The 22,147-nt window shown below is 43.8% G+C and overlaps 1 long non-coding RNA gene across 1 annotated transcript; it reads right to left on the bottom strand.

Annotated features, from left to right (window-relative positions):
- Positions 1 to 5,537: 5,537 nt before the first annotated feature.
- Positions 5,538 to 21,618, bottom strand: LOC134807439 (uncharacterized). The gene is made up of 3 exons (XR_010147908.1): positions 21,511 to 21,618; positions 20,288 to 20,399; positions 5,538 to 5,870 (listed from the first exon to the last, which is right to left on the bottom strand). It is a non-coding gene; the product is annotated as an uncharacterized LOC134807439 (long non-coding RNA).
- Positions 21,619 to 22,147: the final 529 nt, after the last annotated feature.

Raw genomic sequence — 22,147 nt, 5'->3', positions numbered from 1 at the left:
AAGCAATAACAGCTCTGTTTTCCCCATAGAAAGGTTTGGTCAGAACAATCTTCAGGAGACTGTACTCAGAAGAGACAAAAGAACAGGTCCACGTACAGAATTTGAAGTTATGAAGTCTAGTAGTAACCTGTATTTAGCACCTACTAAGACGACAGGCACTTTAAAGATTTTATCTCATGGACGGGCCCGGTGGCTCAAGACTGTAATCCCCACACTGTGGAAGGCCAAGGCAGGCAGATCAGTTAAGCTCAGGAGTTCAAGAACCAGCATGACCAACATGGCAAAACACACAAAATACAAAAATTAGCTGGGCATGGTGGTGCACACCTGTAATCACAGCTACTCAGGAGGCTGAGGCAGGAGAATCACTTGAGCCCGGGAGGCAGACGTTGCAGTGAGCCGAGATCATGCCACTGCACTCCAGCCTGGGCTACAGAGCAAGACACTGTCAAAAAAAGAAAAAAAGAAAAAAAAAAGAAAAGAAAAGACTTTATCTCACTTAGCTCCAACAACAGCCATAGGTAAATACTGTTTATACCTTCGTTTAGTTGGTATAAAGGAGGTAGAAAATCAGAGTCAATAATCTGCCCATACAGCTAGAAAAGGGAGACACAAAACTTCACAGCCAGATATCCTGAACCCCAGAACCAAGATTCTTAACCAGGACTCACTCTGAATTTACTCTTTGAAGGAAGCAAAGATGGCTGTCTTGGAGGAAGAGGTAAATGATGGCATTCTCATTCCTCTGGGGGTTGACCTTTTCTAACCAGCTAATTATTTTAATGGCAGGAGCAATTCTTATTCACTAAAATATCTGCTCTGGTCTGATGTGTTTCTTGATCTATTTCCTCTCCCCTCCATTGCTCTCTGTGCCAACCCACTCTGCTGCTGCCCTCATTGACCAGAAAAGTTGGGCAAATATGCCCCCTTCAGTGTATCTTTTGGCAACTTCTGAGTATAACAAGAATCAAGTTGATTTGGAGCCCAACAGACTTGGATTGGAATTTTAGCACTCTTCTTACTAATGCTGAGCTCTTGAGCAATTTATATTATGTCTCTGCACCTCAATTTCCTCATTTGCAAACAGGGATAACATAGTTGTAGTGGATACTGTAATATGCTACCCAGCTCTCCCTTTGGGAGTGAGGGACCTATTCTCTCACATCCTAGGGGTGCTGCCACCTGCTACTCCTCTGCTGTCAGTCTTCTTTGGGAATTGCCATAGCCGCAAAGAGAGCTACGTCATCCAAGTATCCCCCATCTTCCCAGGACAACTGCATCCCTTACCCTAACTGGGGGAAACTCTGAAATTTATCTGGCTTTAGAGCTCCCCGTGGGGTTGACTGAGGCCCTTGTTCAGACTGTAAACCTGGCTTCTCCCTTTTCCCACTCCTGCTTCCTTTCTTTCACTTCCCCTGCTACTGATTCTGCACATCTTCCCCAAACCTCTTGTATGTTCATCTTCATCTCAGAGAGGAGAATCTGACTCAACAAAATCCCTTAAACTAAGTCCTAATTCATTGTTAGCTGTTATTTTATGATTTATTTGGGGGAAAATATACTCAATTGCCTTCGATGTACTGGGTGCAGCACTAGGCACCAATGGTAAAAGTCAAGGCTTAACAAACTTGAAAGTTCTTGAAAGGGTGATTTGAAGGAACAAAAGTATAGTCATGGTGTCTTTAGGGAGTCCTACGTTAACAGACTCCACATATAGGATTCATTGAATCTGAGTTCCCTTCCCTTGTGTCCACCCACTTGGCTTAGGAAGAGGAAAGTGCAGACTCTGACAAGGGGCAGGGATTGACTTGCCCAGAGACACAGAGGAATGGGTTTGTTGTGCCTAAAATGAGAAGCCAGATCTTCTCATTCACAGGCCTGTTCTCCTTGAGTGTGGTCCCCAGCCTCCATCTGGATGTTCCAGGGAAGTTCCTCCCATGTCTTAGCAGGGATGGCTGTGCCAAAAATGATGCTTCAACACAGGTCCCAGTATTCTGGCAGCCAATGACGGGTGACTAAGAATAAATTTTACCAAGGGCAAGGTGTCCTCTTTCTTCACCACCGCCATCACCATCATCATCAATAATTGATGAAGATGAGTTCATCATCACTTTAAGACATTATCCCACATAATCCTCCCAATAATCTATGAAATTGTGAAGAAAACAGATGTTCAAAGAAGCTAGGCAAGGGAAATTTCACAGCTATTTGCCATTACTTTTAATGGCAAAAACCACAATTACTTTTGCACCAACCTGATAAAAAAGAACAGTGCTAAGATTCAGCCCCAGGTTGGCTGGCTGCAGAGCACCTCTCTTAACCATTAAGCTATCTGACTCTCTTTGTGTGCCAATTCTTTAAGCATCATACATTCATTCCACACATATTTCCTGAGTACTTCTTTTTTTAGCAATGGCATCTCACTCTGTCACCCAAGCTGGGGTGCAGTGGGGTGATCATAGCTCACTGCAGCCTCGAACTCCTGGGCTCAAGCAACACCCCCATCTCAGCCTCCTTCCTGGGTAGCTGGGCGCAAGCCACCTCTCTCGTCTCTTCATTTTGTATTTTTAGCCAAATAGAAGTATGTCAGATCACAAACCTGCAGAAGAAGCCCTTTTGGAAAAACACTAAGAGGTATATGGGGCAGGGACCATGTTTTTTGTTTTTTTTTTTTTTTTTCTGAGATGGAATCTCGCTCTGTCGCCCAGGCTGGAGTGCAGTGGCGCGATCTTGGCTTACTGCAAGCTCCACCTCCCAGGTTCACACCATTCTCCTGCCTCAGCCTCCTGAGTAGCTGGGATTGCAGATGCCCGCCGCCACACCCAGCTATTTTTTTGTATTTTTAGTAGAGACGGGGTTTCACCGTGTTAGCCAGGATGGTCTCGATCTCCTGACCTTGTGATCCGCCCATCTCGGCCTCCCAAAGTGCTGGGATTACAGGCATGAGCCACCGCACCTGGCCTGGGACCTGTTCTATACTCACTCTGTAATAGTGAAAATGAGAGCAAACACTTAAATTGTGTTTAACGTTTCCTAGACACCATTGCAAGTCCTTGGCCTATCAATGTGTGACTCACAAAATTCTTACAACTGCCAGCAGGTGAAGAAAGCTCACACGGCTTGTGAGTGTCAGAGCTGGGATCTAAACCCAGGTGCAGCCAGGATCCATGGCCCCTGCTCTTGAGGACTAGGCTTTAGTCCAGGGCTTACAAACTACAACCCATAGGCAAAATCTCACCGTTGCCTGCTTTTTATGTAAAGTTTTATTAGAACACAAACATGCCTGATTATGTATCTATTATCTATGGCTGCTTTGGGGCTACACTGGCAGAGTTGACTATCTGCAACAGAGATCTTATGGACCACAGAGCCTAAAAGATTGATCTGCTGATCCATTACTGAACACGTTTGGCACCCTTGCTCTCCAGCCTCTCTTAGGGCTTCACATGCAGGTCTCTCAGACTTCATAGCATAACTTAACAAGGTGGATACTATTATTTCATTAAGAAACAGAGACCAAAGGGAAATTAAATAGTGGGTCCAAATTTAGCAGCCAAGGAAACGGCAAAGCAAGGACTTATTCACAAGCCAGCTGATTCCAAAATGCATGCTGATAACCCCTGGGCTTTACCAGTGTGCAAAGAAACACGTGGACAGCTGAGCAGTTAGCTCTCCGAGGGGAGAAGTCTTGTCAGTCTGCAAGGCTGGTGTTATTGAAACAGTGAAATAAGCCTCCATGCCCCCCTCATACTTCCCCACTGGGCCCAGTGGCCACTTAATACAAACTGCTCCTTCCCTCCTGCAGCAGGTTCCCCCATCTCTCGCAGTTAGAGTGTCGCCGGGATGGAGAAAGCCATCCATCTTCATGGGAAGTGATCGTTCCCAGCAGGGCACTGCCTCCCCAGCCGCTGAACCAACAGGACCCTAACAGGCATGATGCATTCTCCATGGGTCACCGTCACTGTCCAGGGCTGGGCTCCTTTGTAGGAAGTTCTGGAATCCAGAGGAGTGGAGATGAGGGGAGACACCAGGCAGCTATTTGTAAATGAGCAGCACAAGGGCTGACTCTGTATAGGCACCTGGAGAGGGCAATAGGATGGAGAGAGAGCAGCCTGACAAAGTGGAGTCTTTCTAATAACAATAAAAACAACAACAACCATAATAATCAACAACAACAATAACAATAGCAAACTCAGAGCCCTTATTGTGAGCTAGGCTCAGGTCTCAGGGTTGTACATATGTTAGCGCTTATAGCGTATAACAATCCTATGAAGTAGAATGATTATTCTCCCCATTTTACAGAGATGCAGTTCAGTACTTTGTCCAAGGTCACAGAGATAGTTGCTTACTACCTTCGGCAAATCAGAACGCCAGCCCAGGCAGTCTGTCCCTGAACTGCCACCCTTGCCGCCTCTTCCAAGGCTCCTGTTGAGAATGCAAAGTACAATAGGTAGAATTCTGCATGCCCTAACTTCACGTCACAACTGCATTTCTTCTCTGTCATTTCTGGAAGGGCTCTACTGCTTGCAAAAATTTGACCAGAAGATCAAGCACAGAACAAAGGTTATTATGTGTGTCGGTTTAATCATTTATTCTGCAAATATTTATTCAGCACCTACAATGTGCCAAGCACCACGCTACTTTTAGTGGAGCAATACGAGGGGGAAAAACAAGCAAGTTTAAGGTTTAAAAGGCTTAAAATCTATGGTGCAAACAGACATCAAACCAATGCTCAAGGTATGGTTGTAAATTTGCAAGAGGCAAAGGATGCAGTACTCCAGGCACATGCAATAGCAGGAGCCCAGAAAGGTTCTTGCAGAAGGGAGACTGGCACCGAGATCTGAAAACCGTGTAGGAGTCAACTTGGGAAGGGAAAAGCAACCCAGGCGGAAGGAACAGCATGGACAAAGGCCTGGTGTCTGAGGCCTGATGCAGCATTCAAGGAATCAAAAGGCACTCAGTGCAGCTGGAGTACTGAAAGTGCAGAAGCCCAAAGGATGCTTTGAGGGAAGAGGGGTAGGTAGGACCCCCAGGACTTTGTAGGTTCTGGGAAGCATCTCGGCCTTTGTCCTAAAAGCAACTGGGAGCCACTGGAGAGTTTTTTAAGCTGGCTGTTCACAGACTCAGAATAGCAGGTCCCATTGGCTGGGAAGAGAAAATTTGGTTTGGGTTTCACCATCCTGCAGTAGGCAGTCACCATCCACTGCCACACCCACCAAGGACATTCAGGATAGGAATCTAGAGAAGGGCCAAAGAAATAGGAGACAGGCAGTGAGGAGAGGGTAAGGCCTGGGCCCTGGCAACAGGTGAGAGGGAGAGAGGGAGACATAAGCAAAGAGAGCACTATGCACTCTGTCCCTGTCATTTCACCACAGTGAGGCAGCCAAAAGAAAATCTGGGGACTCCCCTACTCCCTACTTTCTTGGGGAACAGTAATGTTTGATGATTTGTCTATTGGGATAAGTAATATATATTATCAATTAATCATAAGTGTTCTAGTTACTACTGCTATATAATAAACCACTACAAGACTTACTGGCATAAGACAACCATTTTATTTATGCTCATTCATTCTGTGGGTCAGGAATTTGGATGGGGCACAATGGGAACAGCTTGTCTCTGCCCCACAATGTCTGGGGCCTCAGCTGGAAGATTTGACAGCTGGGGGTGATCCAATGGCTAGGGGCTGGAATCATCTGGAGGTGTCATCACTCACGTGTCAGGCACTTGATGCAGGCTGTTGGCTGTGACATCAACTGGGATGTTGACCAGAACATCTACACGAGGCTGAAGCTTTTCCACGTGTTCTGTTAGTGTGTGCCTTTTGGGCTTCCTCACAGTATGGAGACTGGGCTTCAAGAATGAGTCCTCTAAGAGAACAAGGAGGGAGTGCATGGCATTTTTATGAACTAGCCTCAGCAGTCACATAGCATCACTTCTTCTAGTCTATTAGTCAAGGCAATCACAAAGGTCCCCCCAGGTTCAAGGTGACATAGTTCTCACACTCAATGGGAGGAGCATCAATGTTACACTATGAGACAAGCATACGGGATGGGAGATGTTGACCATCTTTGGGAAATGCAAAGTGCCTAAAAATTATAGCTAACACTGAAGTATTGTGTTCTATGCACCAATAACTCTTCTAACCACATTATGTGAAACTATCCTATCAGGTGGGTACCATTATTATCTGCACTTTGCAGATCAGTAAACCGAGGCAAAGAGATGGTTCTTTGGTTTGGGATGGAGTGCAATGCGGAATAGCTCTTTAGTGGAGAAAGAAGAGGTTATCATGTGGGGGCTGGATGGTGGAAATGGGGCTGAGAAAAACCAATTGTTCTACAGCAATTGTTCCCAAAGTGTGGCCCCCAGACTGGCACCATCAGCATCGCCTGGGAAATTGTTAGAAATGCAGATTCTCAGGTCCAACCCCAGACCTGCTGAGTCAAGAACTCCAGGGTTGGGACCAGGTACTCTGTGTTTTCACAAGCCCTCCAGGTGATTCCGATTCTGATGCATGTTCAAGTTTGAAAACCCCTGCTCTGTATGATACCTGAATGGGCTTTTAGCTTCTGCAGGCAGATCGGAGATGGGAGGTAAGATCTCAAGGACAGATTGAAGTGATAAGAAGAGAGAAGGGTCTGGAAAGAAGGAGATTTGAGAATATAAGTGGGGGCAAGAGAAAATAGAAAGACAGAGTTAGTGAGAAATTTCCTGGGGCGGCATGTGATTGATAAATGTCCAGAAACAAGCATGCTGACTATTGAACTTGAAGTTGTTTCTTGTTTCAGGCTACAATAAGCCTGTAACAGTAAAATCCTATAACTATAGGACTTACATATATATATATATATATATATATATATATACACACACGCACACACACACACACGTATATGTACATACACACACACACATTCTTCCTCTTATACCCTTGTATAGTTCTATGTGCTTCATGCAAAGCACTTGCTTAGATCCAAACCCTTTTATATTGTAAGTCACAGGCACCCAAATCAAGCTAGACTAATTTTAAAAGATGCTTTATTGTTGCATGTGACAGCTAAATGTAGGGATGGCGCTACCCACAGACTTTGGAGATTTAAAGTACAGCTCTCCCTCCCTGCCCAAATCTTGTTTGTGCTTCCCTCTTGTATGTTGACTCATTATTTTTTTTTCTCCTGAAAAACCGTTCTTCTCCATGTGGCTGGAGGTAAATAAGGAATGTCTGCAAACAGACAGCTCCATACTAACATCCTTTCCATTTTCTTCCTCCTATACACACGTACAGGAAGGGACTCCAGTTGGCTCTGTCTGGATCATGTGTTCACCTTTGAACCAGTCACAGCAGCCAGAATAAGGGACTGTGATTGGCCAGCATGGGTCACATGTGGACCCTTGAGAAAATGGATGCAGCTAGGTATTATCAACAGGCCCAGCTAACCACATGGTATGGAGAAGGAGAAATTTCCTCAAAGAAAGTGGAATGTCTTGGCTCAAAAGTGGGGGGAAGATGTTGAACAACAAAGAAGAATGCACATCCATGTCAGCAGCTATCACATATCTGTTTGAGTGATCATTTATTTATTTAACCTTTGTCTCTCCAACTTAAGATCCCATGGGGAAAGGGACTATTATTGCGGGCCATAGTGCTGTACCACTAATGCTTAATTCAGTGCCTGGCACCAGTAGGTGCTCAATAAAACCCTCAGATATTGAAATAGGTTCTGGAGTATTTTGCCATGTGTCTTATAAAAGTTTGAGACTTTAACAAAAGGAATTTGAGGAAAAGAGCTGGAGAAATTAGGAGCATCATGTCTTGAGACATTTGAGGGAGAGAGAGGAGGGAGTTGGTTCCTGACGCTCTCCCTCTCATGGTCTCGTTGATACGGATGGAGCAGGGACTATTAGTCCCATTTTATAGGTGAGGAAACGGGCTCAGAGAAGCCCCTCAGCTGGTAAGTGGAAGAGTCATCATTGAAGCCTAGATTTTACTCCAAAAAATTTAGAGCAAATTATGAACCTCCTAGAACAGAGTTAGAGCTCCCTGCCTCCCACAACTGCCATGTAGACTCCTGAACCTGGCCTTCCCACCCCTGCCAGTTCCTCTGTCACTGAGCAAGCTGCTAGCTTCACCATATAAGTTGGATTCCCTAATGCTTCGGAGTGCAGGAGGAAGCAGTGGTTGGGGAAATGCCATTAGAAATAAAAAGCACATTATTCTCCCATGTTCTTCCCCCCTCCAAACCTATTTCCCAGAGGGCCTGCTGATGCTGAACCAAAGAGCCACACTGCAAGATAATGAATCATAACAGCAGAGAGAGGAGGAAGTGACTCCAATCAGCACTCTCCATCCGGAAGGCATTCCGCCTTGAATTATGGCCTGGTGTAAGAAGGGGAAGGAATCAGTATTCCCATTTGACAGATGTGAACATTGAGAAAAACAGAGTGAATTTCGGCAAGTGTAACTGGGTGGCATTGAATCATCAAGGTCCAGTCCTTTAGCTGGGCTCCAGGGAGAGGGTGAAAAATTCACCCAGAGACCTCTTGGAGATAGTAATACATTATTTGGTATTAGCATTCTAGCTCATTCATATACTTTCCCCCGAGTCCATTCTATATCCCTTTGAGGTAAGTTTTATTATTGAGCCCATTTTACAGATAACGAAACTGAAGCTCAGAGAAAATAAGTAACAGGCTAAGGTCTTGCACCCAGTGAGTGGTTTCTAATCCTATAGGTGCAATATCATTGCTAATTCCACCAAGAAAATCCTCACCTGTTTGTGTAGGGCTCATGCCAATCCCAGCTTAACATGGTAGAAAAAGCATTGAGGGTCATCCTGAGGACCTACTATGTACCAGCCACTATGCTAGGCCCTGAGGATACAACTCTGTGACCCATGGAGCTTACAGTTGAGTAGGAAAGACAGCTAGAAAATTATATATGTGATATCTGCTGACATGAATGTCTTCTCTTTGTCATTGCTGCACATCTCTCCCCACTTTTTGAGCACAAATCACCCACTTTTGCAGGGGAACTGTCTCTTCTCCATGTCCCTTACTCCATTAGTAATTCTACTCATTACATCTGGTTCCTGACACCCCTACCCCACTAAAGCCCAAGGGCTAGACATGTGACCTATATTGGCCAATAATGGTGTTTCATCCCTTTGGTTGCAGTGACTGATTGGGTCATGAATGGGCACATGATCCAAACAGAGCCAATTGGAGTTCTTTCCTTGAAATTTACATCAAGAAACTGGGAGAGGAGAAATGGTAAGAATGTAGTTATAGGACTCTCTGTAGACACATCTCCAACCCCAGCCACACACAGAAGACCCATTTTCAGAAGAAGAAAATGAGGTCTTATACAAGAGAACAAGAAAACCAAGATGTGGATGAAAGGGAGAGAAAAAGAGATGTATCAAGTCCTAGAAATCCAAGGGTGAGTGTCCCAAGCAGGAGAACCAGAGCAGGGGCTACAGCGACTATCATCAACTTAGCCTCAAAAGTCATAGACCATAACTTCTACCATATTCTATTTGTTAGCCTGGTACATAGTCAAGGAGAGAAGATTTCAGTGCCATTTTTTATGAGAAGTGTATCGAGGGATTTGCAGACATGTTTTATAACCACTCCATCTCCTGTTTCCCCTTACTCAGCCTGGGGCCATGTTCTTATATTCTTTCCAAGGCTAGAACCCACAGCAACTGCAAGTTATTCTTGAATATCCTTTAGTAAGATGATACTGCCTAATTCTGAAGAGGAGAGAGGGAGAACAGGAACAGGAGACAAGGTCCCTGTAACCTTTTCTAGCTATTTCCAAGGGAGGAAATGAAAAGAAGCTAGTAACCACACTTCCCATTAGTAAGAAACTTTACAACTCTCATTATCTTTCATATCCAAACAGCTTTGTGGATTGGACAAGGTAATATTGTCCGCATGTCACAGAGGAGATACTAAGGCTCAGAAACAGTATCTGCTTGTGATGGCAGATACTCAATGCAGTCTGGATTCTACATCTCAGCTCCCTAATTTTCTCGGGGTCCATCCTCTTATTTCTAACTCATGCTTCTTGATCCTATGAACTATGCACGTCTCAGATCATATAGGAGAAGCTGGTCCCGCCAGTGAGGTTTACACCCATCTTAACTGCTCCATAAAACCTCATGAGACTTCCTCAAATCCAGAGAAGTTAAGTCCTGACACTTTAACAGCTCGTTCACGATACACAAACCAGATGGACCCGAGCCTTGAATCCATTTCGCACCATCAGGCAGCAATCACGTTATAGGCTCTGCACGCTGGCTAGGCACAGAACCCTGCTCTTTGTTCTGTCCACAGACGCCCTGGGGCAGGGGTGTGGGATACCTATTTCCTGTCTTGCATCTGTTTATAAATGCGCCACCAAAGAAGAGGGGCTGTTGGCCGTTCCCTCTGGATTTAAAACACAGTTTCAGCTCCTCATGAACTGAGACAGGTAGGATTTTAGGAAACTGGCATCCTCTGAAGAAATTAACTGAGAGATGAGATTTCTTTGGTGACAGCCTTCGTGTTGTAAAAGATAAAAGTGTAGCTTTTGGCTTTTCAGCTTCTAGGAGTGGAAAGGAGCGGTTAGATCACAGACTCCGGGTGCATGAAAACTTTGCACCCTGATGGGTCCGAACTCCGACTCTGCTACTCACGGTTGATTTGGAGCAAACTCCTGATATTCTCAGCCTCTCTTTATTCATCTGTAAGATGAGTATAACGATACATTATTGCATAAAGTTGTTAGATGTAGACCACTCGTGGGCACCACATAACTGGTGCACAACGTATGTGCTCAGTTTGTGGTAGCAATTGAAGATCTAAGAGCTCGGCAAGGCAATACAGGAAAAAGTACTGGCCTTATGAGGAATTCCATCCAAGAAGTACACAACTGAGTGCTTCCCAAAAGGTGATCCAAGGGACACCGAACTCAGAAAACACACACTCAGGAAAACACACACAAAAGAAGGTCTTTCTTCAACTCAGTTTGGGAAATTTTGAAAGAGACAAAAATAAATAGGCTCTTGTTAGTTTTGTTTGTGCTGCAGTTTTTCTTGGGGTCTTTATCATGCTAATATATCCTGTGGATTTTCCAGGTGGTCAGGCTGAAGGATATATAAGGGTGTGTGTGAAGAATGGGGAAGAGGTGAGCTTCCAACATGTTTGGTCACAGAAGATAATAGAAAGACAGATGATAGGTAGGTAGGTAGGCAGATAGATAATGGGATGCATGGGTGGATGAATGGATGAATGGACGGGTGAGTGAACAGGCAGATAGATGATAGTTAGACACATAGATGGATAGATACATACTTACATACAAACACACATACATACACAGACATGTTTCCCCTTCCGAGCCTCTGTTGACATATTACAGGGTCCTTGTATTTTACAGAACACAATTTTTAAAAAGTCGTGTAGAAGTTGTTGAGAGGTCCCTAAAAGTGGTGAGTTGGGTTGATATTCAAATAAAGGGAGTCATCTTGGACTGGAGAGGGACTTCCCTTTTGTTTTGGGAGAAAGAAGAGGCGAAATTTTGAAATTTTAGTTATGGTTCATAGTAGGATTGGAGTAGAAAAGGAGGAAGTTGAGCCAAGAAGTCGTGGTTTCCATGTTCTCCCTGAAGCAGGCTGCAAGATGACCTCTGAGAGCAAACCAAAAGGTAAGAAGGATCTTGGAGCAGAAGGAGGTGATGGGGGATTAAGGCTCAGCAGAGCAGGGGTGGGAGGTGACCACAAGGGGCAATCTTTTGAGTGTATAAAGGAAATCATCATTAATTTTTACCGATGGGTAACCTTATGTTTTAGTGCTCTAAAAGGTTATTTTGAGGCTGGGCATGGTGGCTCATGTCTGTAAGCCCATCACTTTAGGAGGCAGAGGTGGGCGGATCACCTGAGGTCGGGAGTTTGACACCAGCCTGACCAGCACGGTGAAACCCCATCTCTCCTAAAAATACAAAATTAGCCCAGCATGGTGGTGCATGCCTGTAATCCCAGCCACTTGGGATGCTGAGACAGGAGAATTGCTTGAACCTGGGAGGCAGAGGTTGCAGTGAGCCAAGATCGTGCCATTGCACTCCAGCCTGGGTGACAGAGCAAGACTCCATCTCAAAAACAAAAAAAAAGTTATTTTGAAAGAACTTTACAGAATTAAGGAACCCATATTTTCCAAAACAATTACTTTTTTGGTTAAAATGTATAAAGAGAAGTGCATTGCCTTTCCTATCACAGATACCAAGGTCTGTTGGAAGAATCAGAAAAATCTGCCCCCCAATAGCAGGAGTTACTTTAAAAAGATATGTATATACTAGGCTGACTAAAGACCCCAGAAATAAACAGGTCCTAATCGCTGGAGCCAGTGAATATGCGACTTTGTGTGCCAAAAGGGTCTTTGCAAACATGATTAAATTAAGGAGCTCGAGGTGGGGGGATTATCCTGGATTAGTTTGGTGAGTCCTAAATGCAATCAAGAGTGTCCTTAAAGAGAGAAGCAGGAAAGAAATGTGACTATAGGAGAGAAGAAGGTGATATGATGCAGAAACAGAGACTGTAGTGACACAGTCCTGAGTCAGGGATGCTACAGTCACTAGAAACTAGAAGAGGCAAAGGGCTGATTTTTTGCTAAATCAGGAACCAGCCCTACCAACACCCTGATTTTAGTCCTATATGATTCATTTTGGACATCTGGCCTCCAGAACCCTGGAAAATAAATTTTTATTGTTTTAAGTCACTAAGTATGTAGCAATTTGTTACAGCAGCAAAAGGAAACTAATACAATAGGTATGTATATATGTATGAATGTGTGTCAATGTATGAGTGTGTGTGTGGGTGAGAGAGAGAGAGGGAAAGAGAGAAAGGGAGAGAGAGCATGTGTGTGTATTTTCCACACCACATTATTATTATTATTATTATTATTATTAATTATTATTATTGAGTCTCGCTGTCACTCAGGCTGGAGTGCAGTGGTGCGATCTCAGCTCACTGCAACTTCTGCTTCCTGGGTTCAAGCGATTCTCCTGCCTCAGCCTCCCAAGTAGCTGGGATTACAGGCATGCACCACCACACCTGGCGAATTTTTGTATTTTTAGTAGAGATGGGGTTTTGCCATGTTGGCCAGGCTGGTCTCAAACTCCTGGCCTCAAGGGATCTGCCTGCCTCTACCTCACATAGTGCTAAGATTACAGGCGTGAGCCACCACATCTGGCTCCCACAACCACCTTATAATAGAGACTGTTAATATCACCTCCACTGTGCAGGTGGGGACATTAAGATGAAGAGGTTTTAGATATCTAGCTTTAGGCTGCACAGGTAGAAAAGCATGGAGCCAGGCCTCAGATGTGAGGATTCTATGCTCTTAACTGTACTATGCTTCCCCGCATGGGGTTATGAGTGCTGAGAAGGCAGGAAAAGGAGGGACAGTCAGGAACATAAAATGGATAAGATGATAATAAGAAGGAATGGGGTCCGGGCATAGAGTGGCTCATGCCTGTAATCTCATCACTTTGGTAAGCCAAGGTGGGAGGATCGCTTGAGGCCAGAAGTTTGATACCAGGCTGGGCAGCACAGCTAGGTCCTGTATCTACACACAAAAAAATTGAAAAATTATCCAGGTATGGCGGTGCATGCCTATAGTCCCAGCTACTCAGGAGGTTGAGGCTGGAGGATTGCTTGAGTCCAGGCATTCCAGCCTGGACAACAGCGTAAGACCCTGCGTCTAAGAAAAAAAAAGGAATGAAGGAATGAATTACAGGATGATTTACAATTGGTAGGATGAACGGGACACTGGGAGCAGCCAAATTTTCAAGAATTGAGGATGGGTTAGGCACCACATAGCCCCTGACACTAGAAAGAATATCATGAGCATTTGGGGGCTGCATTCAAGTTCACCTCTTGTCTGCCAGCTGTGAATGACTTGACCTCTGTAAGCACCAGTTTTCTCATCTGAGAAAGTGCTGTAATAATAGCAACCGTCTTGTATTTTGTATTGTTAGGATTAAATGAGAGCATACCTGAAAAGGGTCTAGCTCAGTGTCTGACAGTACCCACTCAATAAAAACTATCATATTAGTTTTATTAGTACCACATAATACCACATAGCCATCAACAGTCATGTTGGCTTTTTTATGTTAAAACATAGGCATGACACAGCAAGTAGTAAAAGGTTAAAAGGTTAGAAACTAGTCAATTCATCATTATCAATGCAGAGAAAGAAAGTTCTTTCTCCAGGAGAAAGAACTGTTTTTCCTAGGAAGTAAAATTATGATTTTTTTCTTTTGTCCTATTTTTCAAATTGTGATAATATACACATAATGTTAAATTGACTATCTTAACTATTTTAAGCATACAGTTCAATAGTGTTGTGTATTTATATTGTGTCTTTTGTCCATTTTATTTATTTTTTACATTTTCTACAATAAACACAAATTGTTTTAGTTAACAAGTTATAGCAAAACATATTTTAATATAGTTTTTATGCAGAAGAATTAACTAATAAAAGGAATACAAAGAAAATAAAGCATAGGGCAGTGCATGGAGGCTCACGCCTATAATCCCAAACTTTGGGAGGCTGAGGTGGGAGGATCATTTGAGCCCAGGAGTTCAAGGCCAGCCTGGGCAACATACTGAGACCCCATCTCTACAGATTTTTTTTTTAATTAACCAGACATGGTGGTGCACACCTGTAGTCCCAGCTACTTAAGGGGCTGAGGTGGGAGGATCTCTTGAGCCCAGGAGGTCAAGGTTACAGTGAGTTATGATAGTGCCACTGTACTTCAGCCTGGGTGAGAGAGTGAGACCCTGTCTCAAAAAGGAATAAAAGAGAAAAGAAAAGACAGAAAATAAAAGAAAGCATAGGGTGGAAGAAAATCTTTCCAACATGTAAGATAGTCTGAAAGACATACCATGGAATACTACACAGCCACAACTAAGAACAAGGTCATGTCCTTTGCAGGGGCCTGGGTAGAGCTGGAGGCCATTCTCCTTAGCAAACTAATGCAGGAACAGAAAGCCAAATACCACATGTTCCCACTTAGAAGTGGGAGCTAAGGCAGGGCGATGTGGCTCACGCCTGTAATCCCAACACTTTGGGAGGCTGAGGTGGACAGATTGACTGAGCTCAGGAGTTCGCCATCAGCCTGGGCAACATGATGAAACCATGACTCTACTAAAATACCAAAAATTAGCCGGGCATGGTGGCACACGCCTGTAGTCCCAGCTACTCGGGAGGCTGAGGCAGGAGAATGGCGTGAACCTGGGAGGCGGAGGTTGCAGTGAGCTGAGATCGCACCACTGCACTCCAGTCTGGGTGACAGAGCGAGACTGCGTCTCAAAAAAAAAAAAAAAAAAAAAAAGACAAAAAACTGGTAGAAATAACTGGGTAAAAGATATGAGTAGTCAGTAAAGATATACAGTAACGGTCAACCACGTTAGAAACAAGAGATGCATACACATGGGATAAGCCATAGGCAGACATTTTAAGGTGCTATAACCATTGTTGGTGAAGGTTGAATCATTTTCCCTACACCCTCACTAACAATAGGAATAAGCTCTTTACCTCATTCTAAAGAGCAGTTACATTCTATCTGACAGCATTGAAAATCCTTTCTGCTCTGGCAGTTTCATTTCTAGAACTCTCTTCTAAAGAAATGTCATTATATGTACAGCGATCCAAGTAATAGCAGTGTATTGCAGCATTTTCGCATTCACAAAATTTGGAAAGCAATCTGTAAGTAAATCAATGGAGAAATGCTTAAATGAATTATGGCATATCCATATTATGAAATATGAGGTAACTGTCTAAAAAATGAGAATGAAATATATGTACTGACATGGAAAGATGCCCATGATATTAACAGAAGAAAATGGAAATATCAGAACAATGCATGTAGTATGTACCCATCTATGCTTAAACATAAAAATTGTACAAAGATCACTGTGTACACGTGTTTGTGTGAATATGCATTCAGAAAAGAAGTCTATTAAGATTGACCCCAAAATCTTAACAGTGGTTGTCTATAGAAAGCACCGTGGGATTTGCTGAGAGAAGTAAAAGAGAAATTTTCTTTTTCACTTTTTTTTCTTGCCTAGAGCATTTGGATTTCTTTATTTGCAGTGAATGTGTAATAATTTTATAGAAAAAAATAAATAAATAAAAGAAGTAAAAGCAAAGGGGGGTTGTCAAAGGGGGGTTTTATCATCGCTGAGCATTTGCAAATGACTTTGGAGGCAGATGCTGCTGATGCGTGATCTCCCTAAAGGGGTCAGGAATCCATGCCGGGAGGCTGAGCTGGATTCCCCGAGACCAATAACTATCCATCTTGATCACAAAATCAGGAAGTTACTTCCACCACCTCTCTCAATAACTCATTCCAGGGCTTAATAACCTTTCCTTGCAGGAAGTTCTTCCTCTCATCACAGCTAAGTCCTTCCTGCTGCCCTGTCAGCCCTAATGAATGGGTCTCCCTTCCCTCCCTTCACTCTTGGGAATCAAGGGCCAAGAGTGAGGGGCAGGGCAGGGGCCACTTCGATTTTCTGCAGTTTGTCACTTCTGTCCCGTACTGTGGCAATGCCCCTGAGACCTTGGCATGGAAGTAGCCATAACCATCTATTACAGGCAGAGGTTGCTTTGCTGAGGCTTCTCTCTGCAGCAAAACTCCAGCCCAAGGGGTCCCCAAGGACCCCCAGTCTGCCCATCCCCACTGCTGGACGCTGTGCTCTACACAAACGCTGCCTCCCTGGCCTCTTTCCTGTCATATTTTATGCATCCTGATGGTCACTCAGGCCAAGATTTACAGAATTCATATCCTTTCGAGATGGAGGAAAATGGGAAACTCATGATTTACTATTCCCCCAGGAAACGCTAGGGAAAGGTAGACCCAGGCGCTTAGGGGGGTGTATAGAAGTGAGGTGGGGAGACAGACAAGCATTTATTTGGTCATGGCCTCAGCAAAGTGGTGCCAGGGGTCTGCTTCCCTGAACAGCAAGCACGTTTCTTCTAGAGCCTTCCTTCCTCTCCCAGGCTTCACTAGAGTGTGTGGTGCTGGACCAGTAACTGCAGATGGCAAAGACCCAATAAGGTGGACTCCTACTCTGCATAAACTTGGGATTCCCAGAAGGGGATAAAAAAGTACATCAATAATTCCCATCCACAGCAAAGATGTTCAGACTTTTTTCACCACAGTAGTGGAGTGCACACACTTGGAAATCAGTAAAGATCTCAGTAGAGGTTTGTGACTTATTAGCAGAGGTATTTGTGGAAGTTATTTTAACCTTGTTGGGTCTATAAAGCAGGATTGATAACAGCACTTCCTTGGTAGAAATTATGTGTGTATTTAAGGAAGCATTTGAAGGACTTTGAGCCAGAATGTCCAGGTTTAATTCACAGTTGTGTGAATTAGACTCAACAGTTGTGTAATCTTAGGTAAGTCACTTAACTTTTCCATAGCTCAGTTTTCACACCTAGAGAATGGGAATGATTATAGGAATAGTACCAACCTTATAGCGCTAACATGAGTTCATATATGTACGTTGCTTGGAGCATTGTCTGAAACATAGTAAGTGTCATATGACTGCATAGTAACATAACGAATATGTGTAGAAGATAAATCTGGGTGTGTTAAATTGTGTCCGACAATCCCAAGACAACACTGAACTCTGGGGATTAGGTCAGCATGGCTTAGTGGGTTAAAAGCTGACTTGTTTAGAGTAGATGCACACATGCATGAAATTAACCATGACTCATAACATGTGTGCGCTTTGCTGTATATACATTAGACATCCATAAAAATAAAGACATAATTATTTTATTTGCATATTACTTATTTATTTGAGACAGGGTCTTGCTCTGTTTCCCAGGCTGGAGTGCAGTGGTGTGACTGGGTTCACTGCAGCCTCAACCTCCCAGGCTCAAGCAATCCTCCCACTTCAGACTACCAAGTTGCTGGGATTACAGGCTAATTGTTTTATTTATTTATTTATTTATTTGGTAGAGACGGGATTTCACCATGTTGCCCAGGCTGGTCTCGAACTCCTGGGCTCAAATGATCCTCTCACCTCGGCCTCCTAAAGTGCTGAGATTACAGTCATAAGCCACTGCACATGGTTTAAAAACATAGTACTGCACATGGTTTAAAGACATAGTAATTTTAAAATAAAAATATGAAAAGTGCAGACTCTGTAGTCAGATTACTTAGGTAGACATCTACGATCCACCACTGACCAGCTATCTCACCATGGCCAATTTACATGCATTTCTGCCTCTTTTTCTGCAGCTTTGAAATAGAAATGGTATCAGTACCTAACTCAAAGAGTTAGTAGGGTTTAAATGAGATAAAACATGGAAAGCTCTGAAAAGATGGTCTAGCAAACACTATACAATATTAGAATTTTAGTGGTCCAACGAGTGGTTTGGAGTCAGAGTCTTAGGTATGCAAGTAGCTATGTCTATTCCTAGTGACGTGGCCTTGGAACAGTCACATCTCCTTTCTTAGCTTCATATTTCTGCTTTACCACATGCAATAGTAAGGCCTAATTTGCAGAGTTGTTACAAGGGTTAGGAAGAACATATGTAAAATTGCGTTGATATGCATCTGGTCCATGGCAATTGATCACCATCAGCATCATCTTCATCATCATCATCATCATCTATAACAATATCATCTTTATCATCTATTACAACATCAATGTCCTCATCATTATCTGCAACATCAATGTGGTGATCATCACCACTGGTCAGGAGGGAGCAAGTCCAAATTCAAAATAAGAACACACTTCATCAAGATGGGACCAGATGCAGATGTGGAAGACTGAGGATGCAAAACCAGAGCTAGAAGTGGATTGAAGGACCTCCTGCCCCAGGCTGTGGCCTTATCCCGCACAGTCCACCATCCCTTCTTTGTATTTCAATCAAAAAAAGACTCTAAGTATTGAAAACTGAGAGGAACAAGTGATTTGAACAGCCCTTGAAACAGGGTATGATATGCCTCATCCCCTTTTTCCTCTCTAGGAATCCACAAACCCACTCCTCTACTCAGCAGTGGGGCCACCTTCTCCAGCTGGGGAATTCAAGATTTTCAGGTGCCTCTGCTTGGTAACTCCATCACACACACCTCCTGGACTGAGAACCAACTCAGTTTGCACGATACCTCAGTGAAGTCTAAGGAGATTAGATCTGTAGGTTGCCCTGAGGCAATAATAATCATTGATGTTTGTGTTAGTCCACTTTGTGTTGCTATAAAGGAACACCTGAAACTGGGTAATTGATAAAGAAAAGAGGTTTATTTGGCTTATGGATCTGCAGGCTGTACAAGCATGGCACCAGCATCTGCTCAGCTTCTAGTGAGGTCTCAGGAAGTTTTTAGTCATGGCAGAAGGCAAAGGGGAAGCAGATATGTCACATGGTGAGAGAGGGAGCCAGAGAGAAGGGTGCAAGACAGAGGAGGAGGTGCCTGGCTCCTTTAAGCAAATGGCTCTCACACGTGAACCCATAGACCCCACTTATTACTGCGAGCCCCAAGCCATTCATGAGAGATCCGGCCCCATGATCTTAACACTTCCAACCAGGCCCCATCCCCAACACTGGGGATCCTATTTCAACATGAGATTTGGAGGGGACAAACATCCAGGCTATATCAGTATTATTATCTAGTGCTAAGAACAGTGCCTGGTGTGCAGTAGAAGCTCAGTATATTTGTTGAATAAATAAATGGATTCAGCCTATATTTATGGAGTGCTTATTATGTGCAAGACAATAAGCTCACCATCTTACACACATGTTTTTAAGTAAGCCACACGACCAGCCCATGAGTAGCCTTCTATCACCATCCCCATTTTACAAATAAAAAAATCCAGGCACAGAGAAGTGAAGTCATGTACCCATAGTCACACAGTTAGAGAGTAGCAAAACTAGCCTTCAACTCAAGTTGAGACTGATTCCCAAGCTGGTACCCTTTCAACTTGTTTCACTGCTACTTCATAAGTTCATGTGCCGTCTACCTGCCACCCCCACCCCTCTGAGCTCAGTACTCACCCAAGTGTCTTGAACCTGACTAGGCTTTCAATAGCTGCCTCTTGAATGAATGAACAAATGTCACAGACCATCTGCTGAAGTCTCCCTGGGAAAATACATCTTTTTAAACTTTCTAACGAGTTGAAGCTTCTTTCCTCCCCGGCTCCCTTGGGCCTCTTAAAACTTCGGGAGGATGCAGCAGTCCTCAGCATAGGAGCCAACAATCAATGGGAGATTAACATCCATAACTTACAGAACACTATGATTGTTTTTCCTCTTCAGCTCAGAGCCCCTGGATCTACAATGTTTTCTCAAAGTGACCCCAAGACAAAGGCACTTTATGGTCCTGGTCTCCATGGTTGCACCTGAAAAAGAGCAGGGTGTCACTTGCCCCATCACAAGGTTATGTGAGGTCAAACTGAGAAACTTGGTAAGGAGAGCGAGCTTGGTATCAGAAAGCGCACAGTTCGAATCCCAACTCTGTCCTTTATCTGCCTTCTGACCTTGAGCAAGAGAACCTTTTAGAGTCTCAGTTTCTGCATCTCTAGAAGGAGACTGTTAAGATGTTGAGATGTATAATGTGAATAACACTTACTTTATAGGCTATTGTGACGTACTTGGGTTGCTGTTAGAAATATACTATGTGTTAAATAAATGGAAACTATTCCCACTCTCTTTGGTTCTAAAATGTCATGGATTTAAAAATTACTTTTGCTTTATGGAGGAAAATAGGAAACTTGGGTGCCTTAACTGTGCACAATGATTGTAAGACTCATCTTGGTTTCAGAAACAAGAGAATATGAAAAGCAGTGTGTCTTAGCATTAAAGATATAGGACATTGCTATTACCGTGATGAATGTGAATACACTTTGTCAACTATTAAAAAAACACTGAATAAACAAGGAAGGCAAAGAAAGAAACTAAAATAAGAAGGTGGGCTTTATTATATACCCTTTGATAGGTCATAAAACCAAGACTGGGGGAAGTCAATCACCTACTGTAGGTCACGCAGCAAGTGATTCTCAGCTTTAGTTTTTATTTACTTTTCTTTTCTTTCACTTGATTTGATTTTACTTTGCATTTTCTTTTCTTTCTTTTTTTTTTGAGATGGAGTCTTGCTCTGTCACCCAGGCTGGAGTGCAGTGGCACTACCTCAGCTCACTGCAAGCTCTGCCTCCCGGGTTCACACCATTCTCCTGCCTCAGCCTCCCAAGTAGCTGGGAATACAGGTTCCCGCCACCACGCCTGGCTAATTTTTTGTATTTTTAGTAGAGATGGGGTTTCACCGTGTTAGCCAGGAGGGTCTCGATCTCCTGACCTTGTGATCCACCTGCCTCTGCCTCCCAAAGTGCTGGGATTACAGGCGTGAGCCACCACGCCTGGCCTACTTTGCATTTTATTTCATAAGTTTATGCACTCGGGTCTTGGCTAAATCCTCTGCTCTAGAGAAACTGATATCACACTCTTCATTATTACCTGGTCTGTGGTTGGTAGATTGGTCCATTTTCTTGTGTGTGCTGCCAATGCTACACAATTGTAAGAGCCTCCCTGAAGAACTCTGTCAAGAGATTTTCAAATTCATACCTGAGGGCAGTGGAAAAGGCTATTGTTATCAACTAGTGATGTCTGTCATGGATGCTGAATGGGAGAGTGGTACTGAGCATGCCATGAATTTTCTGTGTCTGAAGCAATCCTCTGAGATCTAAAGAGAGGCCTAGCTCAGAAGAGCTGGAAAGGCCACTGGAGATCACCTGGTCCAAGCTTTTCACTGTATACATGAGGGGACAGAGGCCTGTAGAGGATGAGCATCTCGAGGAAATGCAGAGAGAGGGCCCAGAATCAGCCAAGCACACTTTCTCCTGCAAAGAGGGTCACCAACCACAAGCATTGGTCCAAGGAGAGTTGCCTATTGGCAAAAGACCTTTACAAAGGCCACCCTGGAGAGCCCATTCAGGCCTCTGCTTTCTGACTTAGCCGAGAAGGCCCCTCTGACCTGCCAGGGCCACAAGGAGGTTCCCTCAGGGGCAGTCAAGGCATTTCACCCCTGGCAGAGGCTCCCAGAGGCATTTGCTGCCTCTCAACTCCCACCTTCCAGGCTTTGAATGTGTTTACT

This window comes from Pan troglodytes, chromosome 10, assembly GCF_028858775.2.
Source record: "Pan troglodytes isolate AG18354 chromosome 10, NHGRI_mPanTro3-v2.0_pri, whole genome shotgun sequence".
Lineage (NCBI taxonomy): Eukaryota > Metazoa > Chordata > Mammalia > Primates > Hominidae > Pan > Pan troglodytes.
The sequence above is the reverse complement of the archived record's forward strand: the minus strand, read 5'-3'. Positions and strand labels throughout refer to the sequence as shown.